At 35.9% G+C, this 24,618-nt stretch overlaps 1 protein-coding gene across 8 annotated transcripts in view; it reads right to left on the bottom strand.

Annotated features, from left to right (window-relative positions):
* The window catches only part of LOC122397779 (ankyrin-3-like), a 96,600-nt gene that overhangs the window by 68,868 nt on the left and 3,114 nt on the right, over positions 1-24,618 (bottom strand). The window lies entirely within an intron of this gene.

Raw genomic sequence — 24,618 nt, 5'->3', positions numbered from 1 at the left:
CAGCGTCGCACACTGTTAAACCATAACATACCCAAAAGAAATTTAAAAATGTTAAAAAATTATCCTTTGCGAGAACTTACTTTGGAGGCCAAAAGGAGAAATAAATATTATATAGAGTTCTAACATAAACGCTTTATTTTATCCAATGTGTAAATTTTAATTCAATGAATTGTTACATATAAATTTAAAAAATCAATTTTTGTTAATTTATAGATTCTTAAAAGGTATTCGTGAGTTGACTAAATTAAATTTAAAAAATATTACTTTAAAATTTATATTTGTGAAATTTTGATAAATGATTATTTGAATTTGAAGCCTGATATTTGTCGCTGTTGCACGTTACATGGTTCGGTAGCACTCGGAGGATATATGTAGATAAGTGTAATTTCTCGATATGCATATGTATCAGTATGTACCCGTATCTCCCGACACATCTACGATGTACTTAAATCCGTTGGTATGCATCTCGTATGCAACTCGGGTGTAAAGAACCTTCTGTGCTTGCAAAGTTCTCCGTCATGCTGTAAATAATTCAGCGAACCGTTACTCCGACACGTGGATAGTCCCTTCTATGTCTGTCTCTCCCGTCTTCTTTCACTGTCTTAAACTACCTGCTTCATCCCATTTTTCTTCAAGGTGTGCTGCATCTTCCGTAGAACACCGACAAAGGCCCGAGACGAACGGCGGTCAATGCACTCATTACTTTTTCTTCATTATAAAAACGGTCACCATGGGCTAGGGTAATTCTTAAATCGACAGTCACGCGAGAGCTACAAGTTTTTGTCGAACAAATCAAACCGAATCTCGTCGAATCGTAACAATATTAGATTTTAAATATTTTACTGCGCCAAAGAGTTTTAGGAAAAGAAAGTACTACATAAATTAAGATACTTTTAAAGGAGAAAAATTAAAAAATTAGTACTTTAAAATAATTTGATCTGTAGAAATCATTATTTAGTAGTCATACAAAATATACGAAATAATTTTACATTATTCGTCGTGAATTGCAAGAATGTAGTTAACGTACGAGTATTTAAATACATTCTTCAAGGTAGCCATGAATGAAAACATGGAGCGAATAAATAAACATTGCAAGTATTAAATATTCTACAGACAGTTTTATACCTGCAATAAACGTTTACAGACAGAATACTAGTATTCGATTTGTATCAGGAACACTTTCCTCTGGTCTTGAAACACATAGTACCAGTCGTCAGTTTACTTTCTTCGTTCGAATCAACTATCTGACGACAAGGGTTGGTTTCTATTTACAGGTGTATGCAGCTGACTCGACATAGTTTTCCTTAAAAGGTTCACGTTAATTGGATACCTTCGTTTGCACAAGAAGAAGTGCGCCGTCCATATTGATGTTTACTTTGAAATTAAAAGTAAGAAAATAAGCACAAGCGAAAGTTTCTTTCGATTTGTAATATAATACAAGTATCAAATTTCCTGTACCCAAAAATTGATTTAAACTCGGAGGTCGAATGAAACAGTAAGCTTTCAATAGGCAAAGCAAAATAGTACTTTCATATGAAATATTAACGTATTTCTAAGTATACACTGTCGTCCATAAATCACTGAGCACGCACTTGTCCGCCTTGACAAATGCAAATTAAAATACCATTTTCTAAAGTAATCTTATTACCTTATTTTGCTTTAAATTATTATTTTACTGGACAACTTACAATGCATATAACCTAAATAAATATGTAACTGTCCTCGATAAGCAAGAAGAGATTAGAATATTATTTTAGTATCACTCTAAAATAATTAATGACCAGAGTGCTATAATTTGTTTGAACTTTCAGGTATAATCCTTAACATACTGTATGGCTTGTGCTTCTTGTATAATATAATAAATTAGTAAGCGATAATTTCATTTTATGTCAATTCGTCCTTATTCTGCATTTACCGAGTGTCCGGTGACTAATGGATGGGAGTGTATGTCCGTTATTGTAGCTAATGTACACATAATATTTCATATAAAGTTAAATAACATCTTCATAGAATTCTGTCTTCGTCCACAACGCTTTGTCACAAATTAAATACGAATAAGGTTTTCGATTTTTCTTCTTAAATTCCAAATTTCACAGATTTATTTTTTCGTGGATAGATACGATTCACATTTTCAAATACTTTATCGTTCTAATTGTCTTTTTATATATTTATTACGTTTCTGCAACAGAATTGTTAGCCCTTGGACTTTTTATTACGAGGACACGTAAGTCTCGAGAAAAGTAATTAAACTCACCGCGGAAAACCAAACAAGAACGTTCAATTTTTTACACGTCAGGATACAATAATTGATCCGTTCCAAGAAAACTGTCGCAGCTAATGACTTACGCGCGAATGAGTACCCTCGCTTACTGTCTGGCCAGTAACGCTTTAAGGGCTTCTACAATCCCTTGGGGAAGATGAAAGAAGTCTAAACATAGAACGGCGACGTCGTTCAAGCTTCACTTTCGAGCCTCCCTCAATTTATGTTGTTCTTGTGTAATGCCAAAGATTAAAATAAAATACGTTTGATTCGTATCTCGCGGTATTTTTATACAGCCTATTCCAAGTCATGCTAAGAGAAATTAAACAGCCCTTACCGTCTTGAAATTCGAGGGTCCGTTTTCGAGATACATTAGAAATTTAATTTGGAATATTATTATTCGAAATAGTCTCGTTTCTCGGAAACGAATGATCTATAAATCCCCGTCTACTTGTATTAACGAGTAGCGTCGAAGTAGCCTCAAACTTTGCTAACAACGTGTTTGCACAACGCTGCATAAATATGCTTTTACCGGTACTTTGTTTGCACTTTTGCGTTACATTTCTCCAGGATTTGCGCGTTGCCAGGCTTCGACGTTTCGAAGAGTGTTATGACGATAAGTATAATCGCTATGCGTCTTGCTGCAATTTCTGGCTGTGTACCAAGCTAACTATAGCTATGCCGTGTACCAAACTGACTTCTGTAGTCATAGAATGCGTACGAATGACCGCACCGGAGTTCACGTTGCAAAGCGACAACCGGAAATACAGGTTGATGCGGAATAATCGTGCAGTTACTCGATGCAGCAAATTATTCACGACCATGACCTCGCAAACTATTTTTAGTCGTTAATTCCTTTAATACAGATATAAATGGAATTATTATAATTACGAGCACACGTTACAAATTAATTAGATTAAAATGGTGGCTGGTTGAATAATAGCAAAGAATAAATTGTTGGAGAATTTCCGATTCTAATCGCTCCATAAAGTGTATAATATTTAACATTCGATAAAAATATTACTATTTTAAATATAAGAACCTTAGGAAAACAAAAACATAATTTCAAATAAGTTGGGGGAACTCTACCGTGAATGTTTTTAGCTTCTAAGCAGTTTAGTTTAGTAGCACGAAGCAATTTGGGGGCACTCGGGTAGCACAAAGCACTACCGACAAATACTTGCACAAAATAAGCGTGGATTATAATATCTGGCGCGCATCAATTCAACCACAGCGTCTCATTTTGAACGAATCGTAACGAAAATGGAGATAACAGTTTCTCGACCAAGAGTCTCTCTCCGCTTTCGAGTAAGAAATACTTTGCCAGCCATTAAACTAGAAATCCAGCGAATACAAAAATCGTGAAAGCAGTGCAGATTCGCCTTCGTGGATAAACAGTAAAAAGGTGTATGGGCTGATCTCAATTTCTACCGTCGAAGAACAACGGAAGAGAGATCACGTCTAGTCGTCAATGAAAACCGCGGAAATTGAAGCGTGCAAAGACCAGCTCGAAGGATGGCAATTATGAGGAACGACAATGGAAAAAGGAGGCCGAGTTCACTGACTGCGCAAGGAGGTAACAGATGATAGAGTAAAGATAACAGGAAGCAGAAGAAGCTAACTACGCAGGGGATAGCGTGGACAAGGAAGAAAAAGAAGAAGCTACGTAAGCGAGCTTCGCTCGAAGCGTGATCGAGTGAGCAGCCAATCAAGCTTGCAGAACGATCGTGATCCGATCAATGCGATTAATGTAACGGAGAATCGTTGGTCTCGATAAGATTCTCGGGAAGACGTGGAATATATATCCGTAGCAAAATCGGGGATGACCAAATCGATGAAAATACCGAATTTCTTGTCGATGATCATCCTTGCGGTCGATGATAATCTTGTACCTGACGTACACATTTGGCGGATCGAGAATCATAGTGATGCAACACACGCTCGGACTGGTTCTCGTGAAATATTATTTTGCGTTTATTGTTTTTAAAAATTTCCATATATCGAAGTTGTAATTATAAAATGTCTGTGTGTGGGAAAATTGAAACACCTCCATAATAATCGGAATAATGAAATTACACGGTACTTACTGGTACAATAGATAAGTAATACAGAATCATAAAGTAAACTAGCAAACTTTCTAATAATACACAAATTAATTCTTCCGCTCGGTGGTAAAATAATGACGCGAAAGGAAATAATGATGTATGTTTTCTTTTGTGTTATTGTAATATTTTTCTCTCTTCTATTATCTGTAACACGCACTCGTAAGATTTTTCTTTCAGTATACTCTTTGCTAGTACAGTTTAATTTAAACGCAATTAAAAGGAGTATATCTAAGATAAAATTTCTAAATATTTTTTTCTAAATATTTCTTGAAGTTGTGCTAGGTAATATGAATTAAGTGTCAGATTATATTATGAGATTGCTAATGAGAAAATATTTAGTTTCTAATGTACGCTTTTACTACGTGTAAATAGTAAACGTAAATATTTACTGGTAAAAGTACTATTAATATCCACTTTTCCTGGCGAAATAAGTCAGTGTATACGTTAAATAAATTAATGTGTGTTACAAAAATGTATTTATAACGTAATAACATTTAAAGAAGAATTTAATTCATAGAAGTTGCAGAAAATATGTTGATCTAAATTATGGAATGAGGGCACAAAAACATATCGTTCTATTTTTGAACGAATCCCTCTTTTTAATTGTAAAATACGGGACGCTCTGTATATAGGTATAGTATACTATAAATCAATTTATGCTTTTTTAAACACATTCTATAATTTACCTAAAAATATCTCCTTCGTTGAATTCCTTCCCTAAATATCTTTCATTCGAACACAGTACATCCTATGAAACAATTCTGTTAAATTCAAATTTAACAATAATTAACGAAATAACGTATAAACAACAAATAGTAAAAAAATCAAAACAAAATTAAAATAATTTCGTCGTTACTCAAGACTATGACCTTGATAACACATGTAAAGGTCAGGGTTATTAAACCTTGGACACTTCTTGTGCATATTTACCCAGAAATTTCATAACAAATTTCGTAGTTTATAATTCAATACTAGACGTCATCCATAAAAAAAAAGATGGTACCAAAATATTCGTAGCAATTCAACTCGTTAAGATCAAGGTAATTGTCTTTCACATTACAATCGTACTATCATTACTATTGTGTCAACGAACGAAAGAGGTTCGGGAAGTTCATTGTTTGGCTCTGATAACTATTTCGTGAAACAGCTTGTCGGCCATTGGCACCGGCGGTATAATTAGTACCGAAGGTAATGGTATTAGTAGTGAAATGTCAGGCACTCTAGTAGTAGTAACAAATTACTAGCATAAACGTAGGAGGAACAAGCCACGCATAGCTAAGAATTAAAGACTTCTTCATTGAGTCGGTTGTATCAAAGACAACATTTCTGAAATACCGTATTTCATTGAAATTTTCCATGGAAAGTAACCATGACCAATTCTTCCTTCCAATTATACTTCATACCTCAAATTCTAGGTTTCAACGACTCGCTCAACGATCCACTCAACGTATTAAGTCGGTTTAGATTCGACTCTCACTCTGTACGCACGTTACGATTTCGTTATAATAATATTCCTAGCGTCTTCGTGCGTCTTACCTTGGTCTGAAAACGTCAGTCAGTCCAGGAAGCTGTCACAAGTCGTTCATTTCAAAACGCTCCGTGCTACATCTTCGATAACGGTTTCTAGTTCAGCGATGAAAATTCGCACAAACTGTCCCACAACTTTCGATTCGAGAAAAACCATAATTCTAAAATAGATAAATACTTTCCGTTTCTCGCGTTTCTTGCTAACTGGCATACATGAATTCGTGTGCCTAAAAATATAACGTTAATTCGCAAAAGACGCATCCTAAACGTAACATAAAAGCGACGACGCTGGAGAACCGCGACTTCAACGAATAATCCACGTGAGTTATATTTATATCGCGGGTCTAAAAACACGTTTTCTTTAACCGAATCGGAGTTCCATGCTCTGACAAAGAACAGAGCAACCGACTTACGGCTTAATTGAGACCTCAACCTACAACGAGCCGACGATGCTCAACATAATAGTTAAAAATAACGTCAAGGTGCGAAAGCGCGATGACGTTGCAAGAGACACGCGCGTTTACTGCGTACGAATCTTTTCGTGGTTTTTCTTCGACGAACCAAGTTCCATCCGAAGAGCCTCCCCTATCCGCGGCTCTAATTAAATTTATCAGCGTTGCTGAGAATTCTCTTGCAGCAAGGTTCCCGCGAGTCCTGCGGGGAAAGAATTTCTCACGAATAGGCCTTAGCCCTCTTGCAAAACAATATCTTTGGCGATGATCTCTCCTGAGTTAATGTAGTTTATCAATGAAGACGACACGGCATGCCTGGGACGATAGCGCAGTACGCCTTGGGATTCTTGGAAACCAGAGATATGAGGGATGTAACTTGGAAGCGACACGCACTGTTTACATTTTGCCGCCTTTGAATAAGTATTTAATCGCTCTATTTGGATTTAACATGTAATTTTCAATTCCTGTACAGCATAACGTGTTTAAAGATCTTTAATTACGGTAATTACTGGCTTAATGATAGCGTATCAGGCTGTTGCGAGTGCATTTTCAAATTTAAATGTAATTTACTTGCAATCATGTTGATGGCTCTTCAGACTGCAGAAAATGGATTTCATATATCAATTTATACGATGAAAATTGTTTTTAATCCTGCATGCAACAAGTGCATTTTTATGAGATGATGCAAAGATCGATGATACTTTCGTTAGAAATATTTATTAACGAACTGGTGTTCCGTTTCGTCGTAATAGATCTCTTATCGTTTATTAAAGTAACTGTTCACTTTTTATTCTCAACAAGATCGGCACCGCAGAAACTGTCGGAAAATCAAATATGGCGGATAATTAGACTATATCTGCATATGAAGTGATAAAAACGAGGAATGTAAGAATTAAAGTAAAGAATTTTTTGTCTGGAAAATGCGTAGGATTTTGGGGTATATGTATTCACCAAAAATAATTGTAATTGATCCCCACAAACTAAACTCATTTTTCCAGAATGATTTGAAATTTTTTTTTCGCGGAAAAATTTAGGCACCCTCCCGTCGATTTTTAGTAATTTTGTTTGACGCCCTATAAAAAAGTTGTCTACTACTTTTTTGTAGGTACCTATGAGCTCTACTTCAGAAAAAAGTTTCACTGAAATATATTCGCTATTGTAGGAGTTATGGCAGTTTGAAAATTGGACCACTTGTATAAGGATTTTCACACTTTACGGGGTTAAGGAACAACTTTTCGGAATTTCTTGGAATTTCTACATATTCTACACTAAAATACGCGTTGTTTGCATTTGGAAACTTTAAAATCATCCAATCCGTTCAGAAGTTATGACGTTTTAAAGATAAACATAAAATTTCGGAGTGACATTTCTGGCTTGAAATTATATTTTCGGTAAGGAATTTTTTTCTCGAAAATGGTAAAGAATTTGGGGCTATGTGCATTGACCAAAAATGATTGTAATTGACCCCTGCATCCGAAAATAATTTTTCCAGAACGATTTAAAATTTTTTTTCGCCGAAAAATTTAGGCACCTACCTCCTGTCGATTTTTCTTAAAAATTCGTTTTTCATTTTTAATAAATTTGGTTGGCGCTGCACAGAAAAGTTGTTTAATACTTTTTCGTAGGTATCCATGAGCTCTACTTCCATACTAAATTTCAATGCTATCCATCAACTATTGTAGAAGTTATGGCCGTTTGAAAATCGGATCAGTTTTATGGGGTTTTTATAACTTTACGGGATCAAGAAATAAGTTTCCGAATATTTTTAGAATTTCTATATACTGTTCACTAAAATACGCTTTGTTTGCCTTTCGAAACATTCAAATTCTCCAATCCGTTCAGAAGTTATGATATTTGAAACATTTGCATAAAATTTCGAGGAAGCATTTCTGGCCAGAAATTATATTTTCGTTAAAGAATTTTTTTTCTCGAAAGTGCGTAGGAATTCGTGGGTATATGTATTGACCAAAAATGATTGTAATTGACCCCTGCAACCAGAAATAATTTTCCCAGAACGATTTGAAATTATTTAATTCTGTTGAAAAATGTATCCATCTTCCTGAGTTTTGTCACCTCTATTGATTTTTCTTAAAAATTCATTTTTTATTTTTATTAAACCATGGGTAATGTAGTAATACAATTTATTAATAAAAAATAAAATATGTAAAATTTCTACGTTTTATTCGACAACTGTTTAGTATCTACATCACTGCTGGATGCATGCGACTGTGACTTCTTTATTTGTATGAAATATAATCCGTACCGGATAATCATAACTTTACTGTACTTCGTCATATAAAAATAACAATGATCTACAACAGAGGAGGTATTGGAGCCTATCTCAAAAAGAATTTATTATCAAAAGAATACTTCGGAACAAAGCGCTCGTAAATCGTTGATAGGGGAAGAATTCTCTTAGGATAACATTCGGTCTGACGTCAGTTTAATGATATCGAGACGGTGAAGAAATCGAATTGGGGAATATTTCATCGTATACAAAACATAACACTGTATAAGTGTAACTTCCTTTAAATAAAACACGCCGTTGCATAAGTAAACTTTTTTAAACGTACCGAAATTTCCCTCAAATTCCAGTACGTTCCATGGAAAATTTCCAGATCCGGGCACGTAAATCTTTAAATAGAGTCGTGTAAACAGTTTAAATGTCCAATGAAGAGGCACGCCGAACGCGCATGACTGATTCCAATGAAGCAAGTGTTTATTAAATTAATGCAACGAAGACCCGGGTTTCGCTTTCGGCATCAAATCCCCTTCTATCGGACGGTTTGTATCATGCATGAGCACCTCTTGCATAATCGCAATACATTAGAGTCGACAAATGACATCACGTTCAGCGACGTGAACGTTGAGGTCATCAGGTGCTGGCTGCTTCGATATTACAGGTTTTTACGATGATTTTGCCACGGCCTCGCTCGACCAAGATGACGGCATATTCGTGTACGCACAGGCACGGCCGATTTACTGAAAAAGCTGATACTCGAGTCATGGTTTTCAATGTGATTTAAAAGGCACGCTCCTTCATATACACGTGAGCCCGATTACGTACTACCGACAACACACTATAAATAGAAAATGAAACCAAGTCTCGAGAAATGTTAAAAGACTATCAGGTTTATAAAGGTTCTCGAACACCGTGGTCGAAAGAAGCAGAACATCGATTATCCGAACGACTGATTATTTATTGGAACACGAAACGAGACGCGTCTATATCGTCATCAGCCCCGCACTAATACTGTTTACACTTTAAAACTTGCATCCATTATGCCCACGATTTACGTGTCCCAGTTTAGTGTTTAGCAAGTAATAGACGTAAACATGTACACGATGACGTTGCACGTTCCATTTACACTATACGTAATAAAAGAAAAAGTAACTTTATAAATTGGAAGAAAAATATTATTGAACGTTCCAAAGGAGGCGAATTAAACTCTAGTTTAACGATTATTTTAAGTTAATTGCAAATAAAAATAATATATCGAAACTATTAGAATTGATCGCTCGATTCATTATTATGTTTATTAATATCCATAACATTGTTCATTTTTTTACATTTTAACGTGAAACGTAGTATAGAATCGAGTTCGTTTGTGTACGTAAAATGTAACTCATAGTTTCTAGCTTTAACAGTAGGATGCTCAAGATTGTATCATTACCGTTATAATAGTTCAAGCACCGGATACATTCGCTCAAGAAGCACTTGCTACTTCACTGCTACTGAGTCACGGGCAATCACCAAAATTTCATGTTCTTTACCTTTGGACGCTACCCAAGAATTGTAAGAGTTTTTTTACGGTGCAAATTACACCCAAAAGAAAGGAGAAATTAGCGTTGAAAATAAAAAAACATAAATTATTATGAAATGAAAATTAGTCAGCGATTAAAACCATCAATTACAGCGTCTTATCTTTAATCCGAATCCCAATATGCTCCGAGAGAAAAGAATTACTTGAATTTAATCTCATTCAGGAAAGTTATATTCTTAACTTTGTTCCAAAGTAATTATTAATAGAAGTTTAACAAATTTAATTATAATTTCTAAGTTTCTTCGGTTCTGTAATTTGTGATTTATAATGTAATTTAAATTTTCTATCATATATTTATTACTTTTTCAAAATGCTGTCAACGAAACAATGCCAACTCTATTCTACAATACTTAAAAAATTCAAACGCTTAAGGGGCCATTCTACCTTGTAGGCACGAAAAATACATGTTTCTTTGTGATTTTTTTTTGCGGGCTATTAAAGAGCGATTAATTCCGTGTTTTGTAGATACATTTATTATATATTTAGCTATATTTACGAATTTTTGCAACGCATAATATCTATTGATTACGCTGTCTTTGTTGATCAACAAACAACAGTTTTTACGATCGGCACCCGACTGCATACGTGATATCTTGCGAACAAGTTATCCGAAATCCAAAAACCAACGATATTCTTAATGTAGATGAGCGTGGTGATAGCATGAACTAGGATCTTTTCAAAGAAACAAAAAATGGCAAAATACCAGCTATTTTACGAAAAAATACTGAATATTTTCATATATTCGGTTGTTTTTTTGTTAATAAAAGAAAAAGTATTGCATATATCGCAATTATCTTAGTTCATGCTATAGGGCAACCAGTTCTAAAGATACTGTATAAATTTCATGTTGATATCTTGAATAGTTTTTTCATTACCACATACGCAGTGCGTGTAGTTTCGAGAAAAACAGCTTTAAAGTTTCACGTCCAGTTGTTATATCTGCACGCGGTACATTTCAGCAGGCTATAACTTCGTTAGTTTTTCAAATTTCAATTTAATACTAAAAGAAAAAGCAAAAAAAAATTCAATTTTTTTAATCCCACAAGGTAGAAAGGCCCCTTAAAGCAACGAGCATTTTATCGTGTCGACCGCTTCAAATTCTATTTAATTGATTAAAGCGATTTATTAACGAACATTTTCATTCAAAGAAAAGTGCAAACTGGCTTTTTATGGAAAAGACTAGATAATAAAGTTCATAACATAGTTATCCTATAAAATGTAACTTCGAAACTTCCTCTTCTCCGTGATATTAAAACACGACGAATACAATGAAGAGTACCGTGCACGTAATAGTTGTGGCATTTACAACATTTTCCAATTTTCACGCGGAAAAGGAAGTATCCAAACATCAAAAGGCACAAAACTGAATATTTTATAAACGGTTTACGAAAGCGAATCTTCCCCGAGGCAGGACTGGTATTCAAAACGTTAACCAAATTCCTGAATAGTGACTCAAGCGACGTTTCGATATAACAAGACGATCAACGACCAGGATGATAGTACGATGTCAGTCTCGTGCAGTCAGTCCAACGGAAGTACTCCCGTTAAATCGGTTAAATGTTTCCTGCGCCTCTTGTCGGGACATTCGGGGTTAGTGTGATTGACGGGGATAATTCATAATCAAGCACGTATTCAAAAATATTTGGCCGTATCTCTACGAAGGTAAATCCCGTGATTTATACGGTATCTCGTGGCGGTCAACGCCGAAAATTGGGTCATGAATTGTTGTCTGCTCTTTGTCGCGCGTCCCAATTTGTTGACTCGAATATGCGCAAGGCAAATGCAGTCGTGAGTCATCCGAGACATCGCGTGGATACGCAAGAGTGAAACAAGTCGAAAATATTTAAAAAATTTGGTAAAATAACACGGTCACTAACAATTTGGCAACTTATATATAATGAGCAAAGGGAATTTAATTATTTAAAGAAAAGCAATCTCTAGGATCTATTCTGAACGATTATTTTTATTTTTTGTGAATTGTGAATTGTGAATGTACAGTATAAAATATATTGGGATAGATCGTTGTGTAATTTCGTACACATATGTTATTTAGTTCGAAAGTTTTAAATATTGCAAAAGAGCTCTAAAAATGACTGGACTACTCTTATTAGCGTAGAATACGTATTTCACGAAATGCTACGTTGAAGTAAGTAGAGTAAGCGATGCAAATGCAGACATGAGTCATCCAGACATCATGTAGGTACGCAAGAGCAAAATATGTCGAAAATATTAAACTAATTTGGAAGATTTACACTTTCTACGAATTCGATGTATAAATATTATTTCTGAAATTGCACAATGCGTGAACATTTAATACATAGTAGAATTACTTCTTTGTAAGTAGAATAATGAGAGGAAAAAAGAAAGAACCGTCTTTGATGATCGTGTTTTGATAAACAGAACGCTACAGAGTGTCCAAAGGTCGCAAAATAATAGTATTCTGCCCCATGCAATGACCAAACGATGAATTTACGACAACGATGAGATGCTGATTTTAAACGATTGAACCCTGAACCTGTTATATCGTTATATCATGTTGGAGGGCATGGTGTAATTGTACACGAGGTAAAGCAAGTACCCTTCTAATATATTATTCGTGCACGTGACACAATTTCTATCCGACAGATCGCGACGAAGGTAAATCCAACATAAAATATTTAAATTCGTGTTGTATCCTCAAAAATATTTTCATTAATTACTTGCTATATTTAAATTTATAATCCAGTTTTTTTAAATTTTATTACAACCACTGATAATGGAGGTTTCCTTGCATCTTCTAGACGAAATAAAATATTGTATATAAACCAAGAATTAAATGTACAATCATTACGAAGGAAATAGTGAGAAATATAGAAGTAACAAATCTTTCCGATTTGAGAGTAAACTATAGTACTTGTAGTATATTTTATTTACGAGTCCCCCGTGAAATGGGATCGGTCTGCGTTTTCAGGATGGCACCATAAATTTTTTAGCGGAACACCTCTTGCCGCCCCGAGGATCTGTTTGTTCCTGAAGTTGGAATATATGTCAGTTTACTTTAGCCAGTAACGTAATCTCTTCATCGCCGCCAACGCGTCCTTTTCATTGGGGCTTAATTAAATGTATGGTCGACACGCCGGAGGAAACGAGAACAGGAGAGCTCCATCTTTGACCGAGGGGGACCAATGAAGAGCGTGGTTGAAAGGGTCGAGGTCGTGTTCGTCGCGCATGCGTCCAGAATAAAACGTAGATATTTCAGAAATTGTCGATTGAAGTTTCACCGACAATACGGTGAACATTGCGGAATAATTTTTCGTCGTAACTGGGGCTGACAATTAACGAATTTCTTTTTACTCGAATATTAAGCTACTTCATTTAGCAATCGCTACGTCTCCGGAAAAGCAAATGGCGGACACCGATTTCGATCGTCTCGTGTAATTAAAAACATTTAATTCTTGATTATTATATGTGTCATCGGGAGAAATTTAATCCATTAAATATCAAATTATTTTTGTCGAAATTAATGCTTACTTGATATTTAAATAAATTTAAATACCAGTAAAAAGATGAATCACTGGTACGAACGTACCAAAACTAATTTCCTAGTTTCGTTCGGTCCAAGGACGGAGTTCCATAAACATATTCGCGGCATTTTATTTTTCCTCGGATTCCCTCAAAAGTAGGTTAAGTAAGTAACTGTGTACAAAATTGATGAACAGAAGAACGATTTAACTTCGCTTCGCGCTAAGGACTTCGAAGCTGTTGCAAAGATAGAATTTAAAGCAGGATAATCCGATACTCGTAGACGCTAAATTCGTCTCAACGACGTATTTGTAACAGTTTTTCGACGGTAAATAACTAAATCCATCCACGCTATCGCGGTACTCAGTTTCTTCGCCCAGTTTTAAACATTTGCAAGCGCCCTAACAAGTTTGAAGATTCAAGTCGCGCGTACAAGTCATAATTCATGATTATTGTCGCCATTCATCTCCCTATATTCTGTTTCCGCTTTACTATGTCATGATCAGCTACAAAATATCCAGGTCAATGATCGATGACATCCAAGTCAGTATTTCATTCGCAATTTGTGCAACGTTTGTGACGGGTTGCCTCAAGTGTGGGGTCGGGCGTGATTTCAACGACAAAGTAGATCACTATGCTGCTCTGCTTCGGTGTTGCAACGTTTTCATGCTATATTTACTTCGTGCTTAAGGAGATCGATCGGAGAATCGTAAAAATTTTCAAATTTTGATCACGAAACCACGTTGCTACAATTTTAGCGGTATTATGAAAATTTAAAATATATAAACTGAGTTTAGAAAGATAATATTTCGTCACGATTTCCGGGTTGCCAACGCTGGAACGTATAAATAAAAGGGTCGATCAAAAGATAGTCATCCCTCCTGTTACATAACACTGTCATCCCGCATTGGGGGGTTAAAAATACTCAACGACGATGCAAGTGAATCCGAAGAATGCTCAATTTCTTTTTTCCCCCTCCGTTCCCCTGGTGTCTATTTTCAATATTTACATTTGTTCGAAAAAATTTGCTTCCACGTGCGCGCACAGAACCGTTTCTATCGGCGACGATGGCCTGGCGCTACCTTTCCGAACATGTAATACCATCGGGATAAAAATGATTTCGCAGTGTTTGAATCTAAGGTTTCTCGACGCACCACAAGAGATACTTAGAAAGTCGGAAGTGTAATGTATTCCAACTCGTGTAGCTATCAGCCGGCGTAGAAATCGGTGTATTGTATGTCGATTCCAGACGGTTGCAACGAGACACTTCCCGACGTGGTGGCACGCCAAAGGAAGAGAAAAGGGCACGGGAATAAAGGAAAGAAAAACGAGGCGAAAGAAGAGTAAAACATGGCAGAGAGCAGGGCAGGTCTGTGGTATATGCGCGCGGGGCAAGTAATAGGCACATGTATATGTACATAGGTATATGTGGGGCAAGCAAGATGGAGTCTGGAGGTTTGGGTCGATATGAACGCGGCAGCGCTATTGCAGCAAACCGCCCCCTATTCCTGTCGTTCCGCTTACCTCCTTCTTTGCGTCCTTCCACATCCACGAACCCCCTTATCACCTCATCCGTCTATCGTTCAATCGCTATCGACACCGTTGCTTAATTAACGTTCCTCGATACGAGCATCTCGATGTTCTTTAACCGCAAGAAGAAGATAGCAGTCATAGAATAAACGTTGGCGGTACATTATTTATTCATTTGTTCTCGGGATAAACATAAAACACCCGCTGCCGCAGACACGTGAATCCTATGCATACGCTTTCCCCTCGTTACGCCTCTCTGCATATTCATTTCTCTTTACGTACTTGTTGAATGGATACGCGTATACACATCTTTTGCTTGCATAATTACGTTCCATACATTTATTTAGTACGTAACGCGCTAATGCGTTTCGTTAAACCGGTCAAAGATGTTACTTGAAACGTATGTACGCGCCAGGTGAGAATATTCGCGTGTCTTTCAGGGTTTTAAACGAAACCGACGCATTTTTACGTACCAGTTAGCCTCGTCGGTTTCAATTTCGATATCTCGTAAACTTGCTGTTTCGTTCAAGTTTTACTCGCCAAAATGGCACGATGTTACAAGAAGTCAAAAGAATGTTGATGAAATTCGCGCTTTATTTCACCGTGAATAAATTGGATGGTGACTGCAGCTCATAAGTTTTAATGAAATTCCAGCTCGTCTGCGCTTCGTGATAACGTAACGTTATATTGTTCTTATATAAAATACGTGTACAGACGCTGTCCACGAATTAACTAATTAACATTCTTTCGGTGATCAAATTGCTTAGTATGATACAAACGTTTGAAAAAATAAAGACTGTATCTACTCTTGGATCAATTGTTTTTCTTCAGAATTTCTACGCTTGCGTGTGAAAATAATACAATTTGTGGCAGAGCATTCTAGGGGAACGAGATTACATTTCCTCAAGATCGGAGTAAAAGTACACAAAAAATTAATCAGGAACGACACGAGCTACTTTCCTTCGGCTTTATTGATTTCAGAATTTTCCTCGTGCAGGCACGATAGGGGGTTAATATTATCCTGATAATCTACCGTGAATACACCCGCGTACAGGAAAAAATATCCAATCTAAGCCAGTGCTCAATAATCGATGCAGGTTGTTGCTCTAAGTACCGTCTAACCTTACCTATAATAATCAATACAGGTTGTTGCACTGATCAATCAGTAACTGGTAAAGTACGGTTTGCTTCGCTTTGCAAATTTAATTCTTATTAATAACGTCTGTACGCGTCTAATTCAATTAGGTTAACCGCGATAATAAACTTGAAAAAGTTTCGTATCCGCGATACGTTGCTAAGCGAGGAATTGGAGCGTTTACGATGGATTCTATCGAACACTTTTCCCTTTGTCTTCTCTATTCAATCTTCTATATCTGAACCCCCGCATTCAACCTCGTAATGTCTGCCATTGACAAATTGGCGGCAAGCATTCAACCAAGACACTGAAACCAACGTTACTGCGATCGATCTCACCCGGTTTGTGAAAAGATCCGCTAACAGCGTTTCCGCGTCATTAAACACGCGCGGAATAACATATGTAAAGTAACAAGAAGGTTACGTTTATCGTACACGTAACAAGAAAACAAATGCGCGCAAGAACGTTAAGAGAAGACGTAGCATTAACGAAATTGTATACTTCGTTACTTAAAAAGTCTTTATCGCCCCAGACAGTCGTGGAAATTGCTTTTAAAAAGATAGCAGGTGCAAATTATAGTATTGTACCTAGTACCAAAAAAACTTAATAGGTTTCACAATGGGTCTTCGTTTTCAAATGCAAAAATATATTTTATTTATTATGTATATAAAACAAACCTTGAATTTGTAATACAAAAGACAATAGTAAGTACAGTAGTAAAGTAGCATTGTATTTATATCATAATCATTATTAAGTCAATTCTGTATTTGAAATATGTCCGAAAATCATAAGCGTCGATGCTGACGATACGAATGACTAATACAAATTATTAATATAGAAAAATATATGCGACATATAATGCTATTTTACTACTGTATATGTATGTATATAGTAAATAAAATACATTTTTGCATTTCAAAATAATGAAAGAAAAAAAGTAACTTGACGGGGATTCGAACCCGCTATCAAAACTTGTCCTGCAAAGTTTAAATCAAAATATCTCGAAGACGAAGACCGATTGCGAAGAAACCTATTAGGGTTTTTTAATTGTAGGTATATAACTCGTCGCCTTGTAAGTCGAAGTGTTTTTATCGCGATTAACATGAGTTTCGCGGAGTTCTTAATTATAGGCAAACCGAGGCGAGGCTGGAAGACTCGCAAAATCGTTTGAGGGAGCTCACTCGTATGTACGAGTGGCTCACTTCTCCGAGCCCTCGAGACTAAATTAAATGACGTTGGGGTGTCATGAACCCCTAGTTTAGCGGCGAGAGAGTTAAAGAAGGGTGGCCGTCGGGTTACAGGGTCGAACAAACGCGGAAAAAACGGAAGGACAGAGGAAGTATTGAGTGTCGCAAGAAAAGGCCAAGACCCCTCGACCGCCCCATCCGCTTTTGTGATCGTACATTTAGGGAAGCGTATTATACGCAAGATTGTGGCGAACGAAGCGTTCGCGCTCCATCGGAGCCAGCTCTATTAAACTGCTCCCGTCAAGACGCCCGACATTTCGAGGCCGTCACGATTTGATAATTAAATTAAACTCGCACTCGTGACACATCACGGTTCATTGTTGGGTCCGACGAACGACTCCAGCCACCTACAAAGATTTTAATGACGCGGCTATTTTATAAGACGCCGTTAAAGTGGGTCAATCACTGACGTACCCAACATTACGCCTCGTCCGTAAGTACGCATCGAAGGCAACGTGCCAAAATTTTATCGGGAAATGTTCGAACCGATCGAAAAAGCGTATCTCTCGAACGATAGAACGCGACCTTTTCGCGCGCGCGCGCGCGCTTTGGTTTTAATCATATAAAGTGATTAAAATTAGTCAAATCAAGGTTAATCCATAATACTCTGCGAAGGTATAGCGTCGATCTAAATCGCGTTACTGTGACGTACGGCGTTAGTAATGGTGACACGTTTGTATTATTTACCTTTACACGTGGTGAACGGTTGAAATGTAAGATAGAAGGTTTGTTCGTAGATTGATGTTTTTTAGTTATTCTAGATTCGCAACTATTTAAATATTTACGTGTACTTTTTCTGTTAAGATCTCGCAAGAATGGAACTCGAACGTTCTTTTCACGAAGATACCGCTTGTATCATGCTAATAATTCGAAATACAGATGTACCGATAGGATAAGAACTCGTATACGAACAGTTTCTCGGATTTTTATCGAACGAATCCCGGAGTCGACGATGAATTATACATCGCGGAGAGATGCAAATGCGTTTTATTGCAATCTCCAGTGTATACACGTGCGTGGAACGCGTTACACCAGTGTAAACGGAGCCTCGCGTTCGCTGTTCAAACACCGATGCTATTGCAATGACACGCTGACGCAAAAACATTTATTTTCAGTCCACCTTTCTATCTCACGGAAGGAACCCTCGTGTGTGGATGCGTCGATGCTCGCGTGTGCGCGTCTCTTTATGCGGTTTCGCAACCCAGTTCCATGCGGTTGGGAATCGACAAATAGAAAACAAAAAGCCGCGCCGTACTCCGTGAATCTGATTAGGCATACCTCGATGGATAATCGAGTAGCCCCGACTGAGTTAACGAATGCGCGAAACCCTGTGGCCACGTGTCTGATTTGGGGTTCAAACGGTTCAAACGGCCGTTGAACACCCTTTCGGTTGGTACGCGGCTTGCCGGAGAACTTTGTGTATTTGCATACCTCAAAGACCGTTTCTGCAGACTTCCTGCCCCTATGAGGGGAAAGAGCGTTCTATCGGACGCGTTATCGCGATACAAAAAAACTGGATTTTTTATAGGAAACACGTTTTAAAATAAAATAGACGCACCGTATCTTTAATAGACATGTGTGTCAAGATTACGGTGACACGTAGGGAACGTAACGCGCGTACATTACGCGCTACGCATACGTTCGTCTTATGCATCGGAACGCAACGATCGTCACGCGGCATTAACACGCGATGCAACAAAAACAGTAATTACGCGTGCAGGAAATTCATATTAATTACTACCGCATTTCTTCGCGAAGCAATACGCGAAAACTCGGCTCGTACCAATGTTCTAGATCTTCAACTTGAAAGTAGCCTGATTGAAAGATACCAAGGACTTTTTAAAACAGTGGATATCACGAATACGCAAATACATCGTCATGCTTTAGTGAAATTAACAATTTAGATTGAAGAGGTAACTTTTTCTACCTAGTCCAGTTTGAGGATCATAAAATGAAACGTATCCCGTTTCCATCCCTTAACACTAAAACTACCAAAGTGGTCAAAATGACCAATTCCTAATTTCTAATCAAAATTGTGAAAAAAATGCTCGACTAGATTTTTGAAAATTTAGTTTTTTATAAGGGACTGAATAAACATTTATTTATTTATTGTTTTAATCTCTTTGGTACAAATAAGTACACCATAATTGACGGTAGTTCTAGTGTTGAAATAAAAAGTTTGTGTAATACATTTCGTATTTATTTTCTATATACTTTGTCCCTTAAAAAATTGAAACAAACTCTCCACGTAAGATCGTTGTTATGTACGGTATCTTTCGTTAGATTTCGAGGAGAGTGAATATCAGGGCAACTGGTCCTCATCTTTCTGAATTATCATAACGATTGCACTACGTGTTCTCTAATCAGTTTTAAGAACCAGACGAGGGTTAATATAAAAAGCGCACGTACGTCTAACAAGCGTGGGCTTATGTTGCATATAATCGCATTGTAAGCAATCAGATGTAACACTGGTTCGTCACGTGTCCTTACGCGTTTGCTGTCTTAAGCTTACGCATGGAGACACAATACCCCCTATAATGCTTGTACGTATAATCCGTATACGATGTACATGAAATTATACCCGTCATGCTACTGAATGTCACGAGTAACGAGACATATATTTCGAACAAAATACATGAGTGACCTACATTCATCATCGTCAATAGTGCAAGGCTATTAGACCCTTTATCCTTCGACAAAGTCAAATTGAACGTTGGGCCTTGCGAAGTTCGATATCAATTGAATGATCGCGATACACGCGCGTACATACGCAAAATCTGTGTTTTAAGTCGCCCGTAGCGAAATTTTTGAGTACTCAAACGTAAACCATATGTCTATTTTTAGCTATCTTTAAATTATACGTTATATTAAAACGTGTTTGCAAAAATGTCAATGCTACGCCTTATTCAAAGCACTGCCATTTTTCTATTTCTTGATATTTTGCATATTTTCTGGTTCGAAATTCTATTTAAATTAATAATTTCGTTGACTTTTTTATTCGAGGCTATATCTTTAAAATTATTACGTATTTTGGTATGAAAAGATCTAAGTAACTTGGTAAGATATCAATTTTGTCCAGATTGAAAATCATTATCTTAAAGTAACGAATATAGTAATGAAACTTAGTATTGTCGCTAGCATTATTCAAGAAACCGTTCGTCACAGATCACGATTCATTTGTAATAATGTTTAATAAATGTGTTAAATAGATCAACTGAACAATGTGTCACGCATAATGTGAAACTGGCATATAATTCATAATTCAGTTGCTCGTATGGTCGTAAAATATAAAATCATCGCCACACATAAATGACGCGTGGTAGCGAACGTGTGAATGGTGCACTTGCTATATTTGCTCAGACGTTTACCACAAGATTAACGATTTTAGCAATCCATTTGTTATTTACGTATTGAGAATGTTAATGAAATTTTTTGCAATATGACGTAATTCGGAAAGATCAAACGAATTATTGCTCACCTTAAGCAAATATTTCGTGGAACTCGATTCAGCGTTTAGCACGATTCTCGATTCACGATTCTTGATTCTCGATTAATCGAAACGTCAAAAATTTTAATTCTTCCATCTGTAGCTACGAGGCCGTATAAACATAAGCATGAAATGTATACATTGTCGTTTACAAAATAATACAAATATGTAGGAAAGTTGCACCTTGAATGCTTGTTTCTGATGTAACATAAAATAAATAAAATATTTTCTGATGAATAAAAATTAATTTGTTCAGAATTTTTAAAGAGATAAAAATTGATGAGCTGTTTCATATTCGAAGAACAAAAGTTTCTGATAAATGCATAATTAATTACTTGCTAATGAAAAATAATATGCAATTAAGTCTCGTTAGAACTTTTGTTTTTTATCTAGTGCAATCACGTTGCTTCTAATATTTACTAACGTTGCTACGAACTATATATACCGACTCCGTTTTTTTAATAGCTACTCCGAAAACGATTTCGGGTGGTAGCCATGGCCTAGTAGCGCGAATCAAGGTCCTCGACGATGGGGCTCTGACGTAATTTTACGTGACTCGAAAGTGTGCACGCTGAATTGACGAATTATGGCACGTATGAACAAATCACAGATGTCGAACAGTACAGTAATCAGTGATACAATAAGCTTTGTGTATAGAATTTCTTAGCAGCATAACAAATTTTAATAAGCAATGTACAGGTAATCTTTTTAATTGATCGTCTTAAAAATACATGTTGGATACCTGCTGAAACGAAATATTAAAAATGTCTCAGACTATATAGAGTTAAGAGGGAAATCGACCCTTTTATCCGAACCGCCCTTTCTATTTAAGTGCCTATAGATCGAACACGAGAAAGAATATAAAAAAAAATCATTTTTGTTAATTTTTATAAAAAAAAAGGAGACGAATTAATACAATAATAACGTCAACGCGTATAAAAATAAAAATAAAAGTACGAATTTTGTTACACCTATGTGTGCACGTTACTACCTTTTTGGCAGTACCAATAAACTATTTCTTCGTTAAATAAAATAAGATGACGCAAAAGACAGGAAATTATATATAATTAAATTGCTACAAAGTCTTCAAAATATATTAATTTCAATTATACAAGTATACAATTTGTCAATTGATAAGGGGAAATATCTAATTAACGTATAATTACTGTTTTATATAAAGTTCAAAATGATAACTCTTGTAATATTGTGTTAATAAAAATACGGTGTAATTATTATCTTCGAATTATACACTAAATAAACATTATTGTAAAAAGTTTGTAACGATGAAAATATTTCATGCGAACGTTTTCGTTATATGAAACAACATTTCAAACTGTTTTGAACAAGAACTTATTCTAATACAGTAGCGACTGTAATATATTATTTATCTTATCGCAATGTGTTTAAATAGTTTTCAAAAACATAAATAGTCATTAAAAACGTTTAAATAAAAAAGTTTTTTTTATGCGCTACCTACTATCTGAATGCGCAGAACAATACGTATTTTTAAATATAATAAATATATTACATAGTTCAATGATGTTTCATTTTTATTCTCGATCTTCAAGAACGCACCGTTATTATAACAGAGGATGTTAATGACGTCAACTAGTTAGAACAAGGCTCGATTAATTGAAACCTGTACAAGTATTTCATCGACTTGAATAGAAACTTCATTGAGCGTATTTAGCATGCATTAAGCAAATTAAATCTTTACATTACTTACTAATAAAAAAGTAATCTACAAAAGCTATTCAAATCGTTATTGACCTTAATTAACGTACCTTATATACAAGTTTATGGTAACTATAAAAAAATTATAGAGCGTATCATGAAAATACACGCACGTATACAACGAAAGACCTCGATACACGACATATAAATTAAACTGAAAATGTCGAAGTAACGTTACGATTCTAGCAAGACACAGCTCATTTGGTATTTTGTTTATGGAATATGCTACGAATCTGATTACGTATGTAATAATTGTACAACTTTTACTGAGAATACCAGCCGCACGAATGTTGTAAAAGAAATTCTATGAAATTCATACGAGGAATAATTTACTGCGAACTACAGGATTATTTGAATTCGTCGACTGGTAAAGGAGACCAGACATACAAGAGAAATAAAATTCAACTCCGATTTCTTATCTACTCTCAAAGTAAATGAAAACTGCATCGACGGGAGTTTTTCCAGGTGAGTCGACCGCTATCCGTGAGAAGACAGCGTGTTCACCGCTCGTTTGATTTCCCTCGGCACTTAAATTACGAGTCATACTACGGAATTGTCACGGATGGATGGACAAATACACCATTAGAAACTGTATACAAGTCCTGTTACTTCTGCGTCAATCATATTCATTGATTGCCATTGTTATTAGATGCGCAAGAGTAGAGACGTAACAATTAGTTATGGGATTGATACAACTAGACATCGATAATATTCGAGCAATTCAATACCGAAGTATTGAAAATACATTAAAATTTCAGATTTCTGGTATTAATATTCGATGTCGATACTTTCGTAACGAATCTTGATTAATATCGATACTTTAACGAATTTTTTTTCGCAAAGCTCACAAAGGAATGTTAAAGAAAATATGCGACCACACATTTAACAGAAATATTTATTTTTCATTACACTATTATCGATATAGAAATAGCAATTTAAGATATAAAAGTCTGGCAGACACGAAGATATTAATGGGGGAATCATCAAATGGGTATCGATACTTTTACAAAGTTCCGAATATGTATCGATACTTTCATCGATTCTATTCGTACCTATACATTCGATAGTACTTGTTATCGAATCATAACTCGCGAACTGATATCGGTAGTACCGACTCGGTATCAGTTCTATCACTCGTGAATTTCTTACGATACCGTGGGGACCGAAAACCAGACACGCAACTCCTAGCGTCGTCATTCTACCATATGTGAATATTAAATTACGGAATTTCAGCGAACCTCGAGTTTTCTAATCTACCTTTCTCGAGATAAACTTTATAAAAAATGCTTACTCGTCCCTCTCGATGTAATAATTGTGTAACATGAATCCGGAGTAATGCGCCATACGAAAACAAGAAACACGTGACGAATGTGTAAAATAAATACAGTATTGCTATGCAAACCTTACGATGCAACGCTATAGTAAATGTGCCCTCAATAATAATAATTGAAACGTTTGTTTTAGCCGCAAAATACTACATTTTTAGAACGCCAGAAATTGAAATAGCGCACTTTAATAACGAAACCCTCGTATCTATTGTTGTCGTTTAAAAAGTATGTATTTGTAATGCCCGTAGCGGAATACGCTTAACAAAATGCAAATTGCAAATACAGCTTAAACCACTACGCATTTACTTTGGATAATATTACAAACAAAAAACCCATTAACGTTTAACAGTTTAAAGTTTCAAAATGCCAATTTTATATTGAAGTTATCAAATTACCACGTTTATATTTTTACAGTTTTCGGTCTGGTAGAATATATTTAAAAAAATAAAGATCCGATATTTGTTTAGATTATTACCTTAAAGTAATTA

This window comes from Colletes gigas, unplaced genomic scaffold, assembly GCF_013123115.1.
Source record: "Colletes gigas isolate AHSC1104 unplaced genomic scaffold, ASM1312311v1 Colletes_gigas_Sc00001, whole genome shotgun sequence".
Lineage (NCBI taxonomy): Eukaryota > Metazoa > Arthropoda > Insecta > Hymenoptera > Colletidae > Colletes > Colletes gigas.
This window is presented reverse-complemented; position numbering and strand designations above follow the sequence as displayed.